The 12,290-nt window shown below is 36.9% G+C and overlaps 1 protein-coding gene and 1 long non-coding RNA gene across 2 annotated transcripts in view; both read left to right on the forward strand.

Annotated features, from left to right (window-relative positions):
* The window catches only part of LOC134163927 (cytochrome c oxidase assembly protein COX16 homolog, mitochondrial), a 51,207-nt gene that overhangs the window by 16,074 nt on the left and 22,843 nt on the right, over positions 1 to 12,290 (forward strand). The gene's annotated exons all lie outside the window — the stretch shown is intronic.
* On the forward strand, positions 3,161 to 7,574 carry LOC134163925 (uncharacterized). The gene is made up of 2 exons (XR_009964914.1): positions 3,161 to 6,821; positions 7,439 to 7,574. It is a non-coding gene; the product is annotated as an uncharacterized LOC134163925 (long non-coding RNA).

The following is a 12,290-nucleotide window of genomic DNA, read 5'->3' on the forward strand; positions in this document are numbered from 1 at the left end:
TGATAAAGGAATAAAAATTTAAGAGAAAATGGTTTGGACTTTTGAGGGAGTATGGTGTAGTGGTGATGCACTGGTGTAGGATGAGGGTTACGGTTGTGAGAGAGATGGAGCCTACAGCTGTGACTGGAGTGGGGATGGGAAGGGACTACAAAAGGAATTCTGTCCTCTTGTTCATTTGGGCCATTGCCTGGCATCTTGGGCTAAGGCTCAGATGATGTGTATGAGTAAGAGACAGAGCCTAGAGCTACAGTTGAAGAGGAGATGTTAGCATCTCAGATATTTTACCCATTTAGTATAGCGTCTTTGGATATCAGGGCTTCATATATGCCCATCTCTTGCAAAATAGACCATTTTGGGTACACCTTAATTTGCTCAGGATACCTACATCAGTCATGTTCCCTCAGTGTACTGAATGTTCTGCATTTAAAATGAGCTTACCCTGGGACTCTTATTGATGCAAGTGCCTGTTTAGGCTAGTCAGAATTCTCCTGAAACTAATCAAGGATTTCTCCGTTATCTATTGTTGCCAAAATGTCCATTAATAGAGAAATCATTAGGTTAGGCAGTGTTTTTTTTTCTGGGAAGAATTTATACAAATGAAAATTGGTTATAGAAAACCAGGTATGCTTATGGGAAAATCATGTAGAATTAATGGAGAAGAAATGAGTATGTTTGTATAGGCATTGTTCCAAATGCCTTTACTATTAACTGGAAAACTAGGCCCTTTGTCTGTCTTCTTGTTGAGTATGTAACTGAACAGACATGCTTATTTAATGAGTTTTTTTTACAGAAAATGTGACTTCTATTAAATATACAGAAAATGTTTTAAGTACATAATAAAAAATTGTTTACTATGTGCCTACTATTGACACTCAAAGCATGGTAGATACTTGCTGATTCAGATCTGATTTGGATACAGAAATCTTGCACATGTGGAATGGTCTGTACTGCTGAGTGGTACTTACTGCAGGGTGTTGAAGAGAAGCAGCATATTAACTACCTGGGAAAATCTGGACTTCCATCTCATCAGCAAATCAATTAGACTAATAAAATAGAGTTTGTATGCTCCAAAACGGCTTTGTTGAAGAAATATTATTGCAAAATAGGTTCTCAGAATATGGGGAGGGGATGGGACTGAGCAAGTTCCTCCAGGGTAACATGAAGCAGAAGCACTTTTAGGAAAGCTAGAATCTCTGGGTCATTTTGTCAGGAAACCAAATACCAGTTAACCTTTGAAGTCTGGAGGCAGTTCCTGCTGTGGATTACGTATGACTGTTACAATACTGGCCTCTTCAGTGTTTACAAACTGTGTAGGTCCTATTCACTTTGTCTTGTGCAAATTGAGTGCACCCTAAAAGTAGAATGCTAAAATATGAGAAGAATAATGCTTTCTGTCTTAGTGAAGCAGGAAGTAGAGGTAGTAAAGAGTCAAAAAGACAGAAGTTTGATCTTTTCTCCTGCACGAGTTTCATCCTTGAATCTGCTCTTGTGCATTAGAATGTATATGACCATTGTGCAGTACTTTAGGAATTAAAATCCAAGTGAAAATGAAAATACCTGATGTGTTCTTTCAGAGTACCATCCATCCTTTATGAGCAATAAAACTGTAAACCCAAAAAGAGTATAAAAGGAGCTATGGTGGTCATGTGGAGCATATTCATAAGTAGGTGTGCTGGGAATGTAAAGCTTTTTTTGTGCAGACTGAGTAGATTGCCTTTAAAATTTCTGTAAAGGGAATGGCAGTGTTTTGAGTTCCGTAGGTAATCTTTTTGACCAATTGATTGGCATGTGTTTATCCATGAGATATTGCTTATAGACACCTGCAAGGTGTTAATGTTGTCATTGTCAGTTCTCATGCATTGCATTTACTTGGTGTCTTGAAGTCCTAACTCGTGAAATGATATAACTGTGAGGATCTCAGCTTTCATTTTATAATCCTAGAACTTGGAGTTGGGAAGAAGAGCACATATGGTGTGTAGAGGATTATCCCAGAAGCTTTGCTGACCTTTGAAAAAGAAAAGAATGAGGAGTGGAAGAGAAAGACAGCTAATATGGTCACTTATGACATTCTGACACATCACTGGTTTATACCTGCTCTCATAATTGGGGTTGATAGTGATTTAAATGTGTTGACTGTTGGTCGGTTATACTCAGTGTTACAGTTTTAGAATATTGTTACTGGGTTCCTGGTGTTGTCCTTTAACATCGTGTCTTGCAGCTCATGAATGGTGTTAGGGGACCCATAGCAGCATGCAGTTTAAATAACTGATCTCATTGGAAATTTTATTTCCATCGTTCAGGTTCTTGCCTCCATTCCCTCTGCCTCAGGTCCTCTCTGCCTGTGAGCAAGTCACTGAGTTCTAATGAGTCTCGCTTTCTCAGTCTACAAAAGGGAGATAATTACTACTGCTCTACTTTACATGGGGAAAGAAAAGTTAATTAATTCAAATAGAAGGAATTATTTACATTTTTATGAGTACTTAAGAAACTATTTTCTGAGGTGAGATCCATTAATTCAAGTGTTTTGAGTCGGGGTGAAGTAGTGTAGGAGGAAACAGGAACAGATGACTGACCGGTTTCTATGAGGCCTTTATATCAGGGGAGAACACAACTTGCATTTGCCTTAGGAAAGACTGGGGTATCAGTCCAGTATTTTCTCATTATAATAACAGGATAGTTGAGAAGTGGTATCCACCTATTAGAATGCTTTTGTGTTGCAGTCAAAACATTACTCTGGTTTACAGACAGCCTGCAGTTTGTTTCAAACATTTGAGTTGAGATGGTGACAACTGCAGCAGCGCAGTGCTTGAATGAGGTTGCAACATCCACCTGAAAAAGGGGAATACATTTGGGAGTGACTGGACAAGACCATGCTGTGTTGCTGGCTGGCACATTCTTATTGCTTCATTATGTAAACTTGCTCAGGGATGTCTGCAGGAGTTGTACACACACATAGGCATGCCCTGAAGTATTAAAACTAAAATTGTTGATTATTGCTTCTGTTTTACCTGCCTGTGAACTCCACCTGGATAGGATTTCTGTGCCCCAGCAAAAGTTTGGTTCGGTTTTTCGGTTTATTTGGTTTACACCCTCTTCCCTGGGGGGGGCTGTGAGAAAGATAGAAGTGTTACAGAATTAAATGTAGTTTAAAAGATTGTAAAGTTAGTATGGTTACTTGAAAAATGTCTTGTGTTTTTATATGTCACATAATTTTCTTCCTTTAAATAATATATTTCATATGAGGTGAAGATTTAAAACCAAAATAACCTAAACCTTTGAATATGTCTGTAGCATTTAAAATGACACAAATAATGCTGTTTTTTTACTTATACTTGTGGAAGTCAGCAGATTGTCCCTATCATTAAACATATTGCAAGCTACTAGTGCTAGATAGAGCTGCTTTACCGCAAGGTATCTTACTTATCTTATTTGAGTATAAATAGCAGTATTTGCTCTCTTTGCAAAGCTATCAAAGATACTAACAATTTAACTGAGATAGCAAGCAGTATTACAGCAGGATGTAAAGGCCTGGCCAAAAGTTGACTGATTTCACCATTTCAAGGAGTAATCTGGATAGCCAAGTCATTGTGATTGGGTTGGACTGGCAAAGCCCACGGTGGTGTAGTTTGTTCTAATGACAACTAATGGACTTAATGCTATTGCTGTCAGCCCAGATCTTTCCATGCACTTACTTATCCTATGTGTTCTGCAGGCTTTCTGCTTGATTTTGTTCCACATGAATTTATACTCATTCTCTAGACTTCCTGCTGTGTCAGTACTCCCTACCTATGCTAAGGTCAATTTAAATTAACACTGTTAGTATTCAAAATACTCTGGGTTATTTGTATTATTAGAATTTAGTGAAATTTGAATAAATATCTGCTCCTATGTCTGTGTCTGAATTTGTTTATATTTCATTTGACCAATGAATGGTGGGTGAGATAAACCTCTGCCTAACTTCAGGTGCAGATGAGTTAGGTTTTGGGACACATATGTTAAAATGGGATTTATTTTCTCTAGATATGCCCATCTCTGTTCAGCTGATAGTAGGAGGAGCCTAGATACAGACTTTATGCTTCAAGTCAAAAGTTGAGATGGATAGAATTAGGTGAGATAAAGCCTGCCCTAAATATTATTTCCCTGGAGCTTTATTGGCAGTCTAGCAGATGGCTTGAAGGTAGAGAAGCTCTTACTTAATCCGTTGTTTGTGTCTGAGGAATTCTGTGATTCTGGAGAGTTTGGAATCATTTTAGTGTCACTGAACTTGGAAGAATAATTAACTCTTCTCATCTATCATTTTAGCATTTCTTTTTTATAAATATATATTCATGTGTTTAATTGGTTTCAGTAAGCTAATTACACAAGCACAGTGTGGCAAGGGATCAGTGTTGGTGATTATTGTTATCTTTTATTTTTGCATAAGCAGGTCAGGTTAGTGTGAGTCTCAAGTCTAATGAAGGAAAAATTTGGCTAATTTCCTTGTGTAAGTAGATTTAGTTGATTTTCAAAAACTAAATTCATTGATGAGCTTGGTCCTAGGTCCCCCAAAAATTAAGAAAATAATACAGTGAAATGTTATTTGGTGCTTTAGATAATGTGAGAGACATACATTTATCATTGCTTACAGGAGAAAAAAAAATAAATCTTTGTCAGTTGTTTATGTAACGAAGCACATTTTACTAAATTAAAGCACAGACCTTGCTTTCAAGCATGGCCTGCTTTGTGGAGGGTTTTAGAATTGGATGTTAAGCGAGGCAGCCTGGCTTTTGATTGATGGCTAAGCAGGTTCCCTTTGTTTCTGTTGGCAGGGGAAATTTGGAACTTGTTACATCTTTTGACCATGGTTCAGAGCCATCCAAGGTAGTAATTTCAGTCCTGCAATATGGCACAGAAATGAAAGGGTAGCAGAGCTTTTCATACTCTATATTGTGGTGGTACCAGATGTTCAGACATAAATTTTCTTTCTTGTTTCAGTTCAGTCCAGAGGATTGTATGAAAATGAGCTCTTTATCCATGCTATTCTTGAAGATTTTGAGGTTCAGCTGCTAGAGTTGGGTTCATGTTTTTTGCATTGATTTCAGCAAAAAATAATCCATTTTGCTTTATCTCAGATAATTTCCCCACTTTGTCTCTAAACAGCAGCTTACTGAATTTGCTGTGGTGTCAGACAGAGGTGTATGTTTTCATTTATCAGACATTGTTTCAGTTTAGTGCATTAACCACCATTTTTCTGTAAAAGATAAATACAGGGTCAGTCTGGGAATTCAGTAAGATTTTTGTCTCCCCATTCTGAGGCTGACACTGTATGTGTGTTTTTGAATGATTTCCAGTGATTGAATCCACCTAGACCTACTGCTTATTGTCACCACAAACAGCTTAAAGCACTGTAGGACAGCCCGGAGATGATGTATTGCTTGTGATTGTCCTTTCATACCATCTTGCATAATGTTTAAAAAAATGAGACCAAGGTTATCTAGCCTGTTCTGATGAAACCAGGAGACCTCTCAATACCAAAAGACTTCAGTTAATACCCTGAAACAGCTATGGGCTCTCAAAATCACAATGTCGTTGTTAAAAGTTGGGACTGTCTCATGAAATCTGGATGGGATGATGTTAATAGTAATACAGAGATTGTTTTGGTAATATGCGTATTTATTGATGAAGAATTAAAGCTGTACTAATTTTTAACTTTGAAATATCCATTTTTTTAATGGGTCTTTATTTTCAATCTTGTAATATTGTGCCAGCATAATTTTTTGGCAATGAATATGAAAATATATTGTTAATGATACTGAGTTTGGCCACAGATGCTAAATAATAATTATGATGAAGTGTTTAACTGAATCCTTGTCTAAAATTTTTTAATAAGTTTTTTTTTTAATGAAGAAAAGCCCTTGCCTGTGAGTTTCTAGGTGTGCATGGTTACTGCTGTAGAAATTGCGAGGCTCTTCTGCCGTCTATGCTGTGATGTCATGCTATATCCTGTGTGTAAGGATACATTAATAAACATAATTCAGTCAAAAATGGCATGTATCTAAGAGGCAGGGAATTCTTGTGCCTTTTATAAAGATTGGGAAAATTAAAGTTTCAGATTGAGAGTTTTGATTCTTAAAACTTCCATTCCGCAGCTACCTGCATGTATGTTGCTTTTAGACTGAAGATCCTTTACGTACCTAAAATTCTGCTTTTGGACAGGCTCTCTACTACCATAGTTTTCATGGTGCTGCATAGCTTGGCGTCTGTTAAATACATAGAAAATCTTTTATGCTCCATTACATAGATGTTCTTCAATTTGTGTTAGCTGAGATGTGAGCTCTGGTAAACATGCTGTGAGCGCAACTTGTGAGGCTTCACACGAACTTCCTATGATCCATTGTTTCAGACAGAGGATGTGGATGGGAGTTTCAACGCACATGTCCTTTCTCTGGGAAACATTCAGTAACTGTAAATTTGTAGATTGCCTGAAGCTACAGGCATTACCAGCTTTTCTTTTTAAAATTCATCTCAGTATGAAGTAATTAAGAAATTGGGAGAATGAGAGAGAAAATGTTATTGTGACTTAGTGGTTAGATTAGATATGTGAAGTAGGGGAAACCTGGGTTTTAATTTCTATGCCATTTAGAATTTCTGTGTTTTTATGAAATGAGTATTTGATATTAAGCATCTTGAAGTAGAGTTCCATTTTGTAAGGACATTGTTCCTTCTCTGAAACGAGGGATTTGTTCTTTTCTTTAAAATGAACAAAGTGTGGTCTACCTCACTCTGAGATGACTGAAGACTATGAATCCTAACTGGAAGGAGGTATCTTTTCAAATCTCGGGGTGAGTTGGCTGGTTCTTAAAAACTCTTCAGTCTTTCCTCTTGTCTGTCTGTAGTTACTGCTGCTCTAATTGCTTCACAGTGTGTGTCCTCTTTCTAAGCATCTAAATCTTCTCTTGCCCTTTTTTTTTAATTCCAGAAGTCTAATTCAGGCTGTGGATTTTGCTACATAACAAGGTGCTAGATTTCTGTAAATCTAGTTCTGAATCTTCAGATGTGTGTACTAATACGTGTGCCAAGTGCTATTTGCCTATTTTAATTTGCTTTCTTACATGCATATGCAGTTGTGGATGCCCTTAAAAGATTTCATTAGAATGAGTAGTTGATGTGAGGGCTCTCATATTTATGGCCAGGAAATACAGGACATTGTTTGGATCCTATCTGGCAGATCTTACTTGGGAGTACTCAGTAGAGGGAACATGCTAGGTATGTTCTGCACATAAGGTAACTCTTTGTTCAGATGCACAAAAGTCCCAGTGGATTTACATTGTTCAGGATTTCCAAGCATCAAGCAGCCACATTAAAGCTGCCACCTGACTGTGCTGCCCACCATCTGGAAATTCCAGGCACATGGCCAAATTTGCATGCCATTTATTTATTTATTTATTTATTTTGCCAGGACGAGATTTCTGTGTTGAAAAAAAGGGCTGTGATTGGATTAACCTGGACATATGGCAGCTTTACCTCAGATTATTGAGCTTCTCTGTGATGAAATACAAAATAAAGTGCAAGTATTAAGAGTTCCTTGTTTTAAACAGGAGCCATTTTTCCATTTCATAATTCTTGATGGAGTTTCTGTTGTCAAGATTAGATTCAGATGAAGAGAAGGTTATTAACCAGAGAAACTCATTCTGACGCCACTGCAAGTGGAACTAATTTAAGTACATGAAATGTTGATAGCTCTCAGATTTTTACATTTTATATACTATCAAGAACTCATTTTGGTTCCTCTAAATCTTGTCACATTGCCACAATTAATTACTGGTATTTTTGCCTTGCAATTGAAGTGATTACAAGTGTGTAATTTAGCTTCAGGCAGCTTTTAGCCAAAACATAATTTAATATCCAGCGATTTTTCTCCTCACCTCCATCAAGCACCAGAAAACATCCAGCTTTTCAGACTCATCTCATGAAGCCAATGGCCATGGTGTCAGCATACTGGAGCTCAAAAGGAAGTTCTGGAGTCTCAGTTCTTAGGTCATGATTTTCTGCACTTCTGGACTTGGAGAAGTCTACAAGTCTACTACAGTTTTTACCAAGAAAGTGTTGAATACAATTTACCCAGGAGTGTTTCCGTTCTAAGGTGCAATCTCTACTTAAATGGACCTTTGCTGTCTTCTTCTTTGTGTTTTGAGGTTAGAAAGACTTGAGTCAATTTGTTCTGTTGCAAACTTCAGCCATGCAGCTGTCTGAAATAGCATAGCCCAAACTTTTATCTGGAGTACGATCACTAATGAGAAGGGAAAATGCATTATCTGTCTCTCTTCAAATATCTGTCACTGCAGAAAGCATTTATAGGTTTGCTTGTGATTCAATAGGTGGTACGTTTTCCCTAGAGTCAGCACTGAACCTCCTGTATGTTGTCAGGCAGTGCTTAACTGCCTTTTCTCAATGAGGCATAAAAATGAGACTTTGCCTTTAGAAACTTAATGAGTGCTGAAATTAATGTTGTAGCTGGTACAACATCATGTCTTGCCTCCCTGGAGTGCAGCTCGAGGAGGGTAGAAGGTATCTGAGATAGTATTTTGTCCCTATGCATATATGGCAGCTATGGGGTCAAGAAATTCACAAGCTCTCTGTAACAGTCCCTCACTTCTGCGAAGTCTTCTCAAAGACTATGTGTACTGTTCATAAAGCCTACCAAGCTCTGGGATGACTTAGAGCAGGAGACTAATTTAGGTATTCCCAGAGGAATCTCTCTTTTTTCATTGATTACTGAAAGAATGTAGGGATACAAGATTTCTGGATACTGCATAGGGAAGAGAGATGACTTGTCTTATTAGTAGCTCAAATGTATGAATTAAAATATTTTGCATTCATAATTCCCAGTGAATGTAATAGAATTGTTTTGTTAATATTGGATGTTTAGCTTTTTAAGTACATCTGGCATGATAGGAAGAAAAGTAACTTTGCTACTGATGTTTTACATCTAATTACATAACTTTTTCCATTTTACTGATCAGAATGTCTGAACCTTTGGCAGGTAAACATGTTATTTATTAAAATGGTGGCAAAATATCTTTCAAAAGAAAATAGTGCATGATGTATATCATGTTGCAAATTGTAGCAATAGAAAATATAGGTAATTCGGAAGATTAAAAGCTTTCTGTAAGTGCAAAATATTAGAATAGGCTTTTTTCTTACTGTAAAACTTCACTAGATGTCAGTGTGGAAAGTATTTTTACTTAAATGCTATGTGAACCGTATGATAAGTGTTAATTTAAGACATGCAAATTTAGGATGGCAGTTATTAGAATTTGGTAGTTGGGGAGTTCTCAATACATAATTTGTAGAAATGCAGTTTCAGAACAACGAAAGCAATTTCGGTAAGTTCACACTGAATTCTGATAATTGTTTCTGTTCAAACAGACAGAAAAACATCAAAGCAGGTTTCAATGCTTACTGAAAGTTTGGAGGTTTGTATTATAAATAGAAACTAAATTTTAAAACATAATTAACAGATTTTAGTGTTAACAAAAGAGCAGACATTTTGGTTTGGCTTTACACTGTTGGTTGTTTTGAGCCAGCGGAAACGTTAAATGTATATTTTCTTGCTGTTGTTTTGTGAAATCTGGGCTTGTTTGCATGAGGATAGCAAGTATATTTTCATGTGGTTCAGGACAGGCCTTAGGCATTAACTTATACTTTTAGAAAAAAAAAATGCATAAACATTTACATATGTTTATGTTTGATTCAGGAAAGCATTCCTAATCTGTATGTGTGCTTGTGCATTCTTTTAACTGTGTTACGTGTTTATATGACATTTGACGAATCAGAGTAGCTCTGTTCCTACATGAGAAGGTTGGTTGTTGCGATTTTTGGGAGTTTGGGTTTTTGTGGTGGGTTTTGTTGTTTTATTGAAGCTTCAGTGCATTCACTGAAACTTTAAGGTTTGGCCTCCTATGAGGTAGTTAGACTTTTCACTTTAAATGTGTTCCTGATACACCAAGCAAAAGATAGTGGTTTAGATATTGTATGGTGCCTTTGGTTGTGCTCTTGTGTTAAAATGAGCTGCTGCCGGGATTAATTTACCAAGATGAGCCTAATTGAACGATCAGTGCACAGGTATTTCTGCTGAAGCACAGAACTAAGGAGTACACCCTCTCCAATCCTATTCTGTCTGCTAGTACAGGAATGAAAATATGAAAACAAGAGGAACACAGACTGCTTGCATGATGCCTTCAAATGCCAGTTTATGATTTCTGTCTGGAAGTTACTTGCTTTTAACAGAAACTTAAGTGACTTTTTCTGTTTTTCAGAGTTACCACAAAGAGGCTAATTTTGTCCAGTTAGGATGTGAGTAAGGGAGTAATAAGGAAAAGCTTAAATGGTATTTGCACCAATGTTCCAGCTTTAACTCGTATAGTAGATACATAGCCATTAAAAAGCAATATTTTAAAAATATGATAAAGAGTGTTGACTCTGCAGGAGTTGCATCTAAAATGTGTATTTTGTCTTTATTGTTTCTAGCTATTAAGTATCTTCCATTTAGAGGCAAAAGGTGGGTTTTTTTTGTTTGTATGGTTTGGGTTTTTTTTACCTAAATACTGGTCTCAAACTCACACTCTGTGTAAGTCCTTAGATGCATCTTTCCGTAGCATGTCCATTACTCCCAGCAAGTTGGTGCACATGAGACCAATTAACCCTGTAATTTAGATACAGCAAATAATTACTTAGTAAATACTCAAGAACTCTTAACAAAGTTTCTTTTGTATTTGTATAGCTTTTATTCAAAGTAAAAGCTTTTGCTTTTGCCAAAAAAGATGATGTGTTTCTGAATGCAGGAGTTCAACGTTTTGTATATTATCATACAGTAAAAGTTAGGGTTGGAAGTGACCTTAAAGATGATCCAGTTCCACCCCTCCTGCCATGGGCCAGGCATGTTGCTCAAAGCCCCATCCAAACTGCCCTTGAACACTTCCAGGGATTAGAACTGGACTTCCATCTTGCATACATTGGTTAATGCTGTACTGATAGTAACTAAATAACATGCTGGTGGGTTAACTGAAATATGTAGAAAATGCATTTGAAAATGTGGATGTCAAATATGTGTATTAACAGCAGACAAATTATAACGAATTTTCAGAGGTTTATTCTCCAAAGAGATCACATGTAAGTTAAATTATGATAAAACCAGTATTTCAGAACTTGAAGCCTTTTAGTAGATTTCATTAATTTTTCATGTATTATACCTACACATTGAGGAGAAGGAAAGGATTTTTTTAAGTACTGCTTTATGTAACATTTCCTTTTTTGCACTGATACCTTAAGGGTGTTTCGTTTATGCCCTGTACTTCACGATGTCTAAGTAGCTGTAGCAGGACAGGTGTAGCATATTAAAGAGCCTTTACAAAGGCACCTTGAGAAGTTGTATTTTAATGTTTTTGAAATAGGCAGCTTATTCCTCTTGCTGTTTTCTCTGTCGGGGTTTTGTGATGGCTGACTCAGCAAATTCAGCAACTCTTGTTCCAGCCTAAGAATCACAGTTTTTGTGACCAGCAGTCCACATTTTGACCCACAGGAAGGAATGTGCTGTTGTCTTACTTTTCACTCCTTTCTGTGATGAAAAATAAATGCATAGAATTCTCTCACCAACTTTTGTCTTTCTTCCATAGTTTAGACCTGTGGCTGACATACTCCAGCCATTTCACCTGGGAGGTCCTATACTCCTATACGTCTTTTTTTGGAAGAAAGTAGAAAGGGGATTGGGAGACATTGCACATATACTTAGCGTGCTCTTTGTACTGTTGGATTGCGGGAAAAAAAAAAGATGTGGCAAAGCCCAGGAATGCCAGCTTTGAGATGCTGTATTGGAGAGCTCTGCCATTATGATTTTGAGGGAAGAGGTGTGGTTGGGTCTATACTTGGAACTGGTTCATCTTTATGCATGCAGCAAAATTTGCTTTTCCTTGCAGGGTCCTTTCAGAAGTACCAAGGGTCTTCTTGTTGGGTTCAGACTTGTGGATTGTTGTTTTTTTTTTGTCTATTGAAATACTTTATACTGGAAGGAACAAATTTTGCACTGAATTTTACTGTGAAATTAAATTAATGCTAGCTTACTCAGAGCTGAGGTTTAAGGCTCTGATTTGTATTTTATAAATCAAATAAATCAAAATTGTGCACCTGCAAATCAAGCTGGATGCAAAAGCATACAAATCATTGATTAAATGCCAGAGTACTTTCTTCTCAGAACTGAAAGCTATAAAACTTCTGTTAGTTTTGATGACCTTATATATGAGAAATCTAGAAAT

This window comes from Pezoporus occidentalis, unplaced genomic scaffold, assembly GCF_034315485.1.
Source record: "Pezoporus occidentalis ecotype Australia unplaced genomic scaffold, CSIRO_AGI_Poc_V1 ctg21, whole genome shotgun sequence".
NCBI classification, from domain to species: Eukaryota; Metazoa; Chordata; class Aves; order Psittaciformes; family Psittacidae; genus Pezoporus; species Pezoporus occidentalis.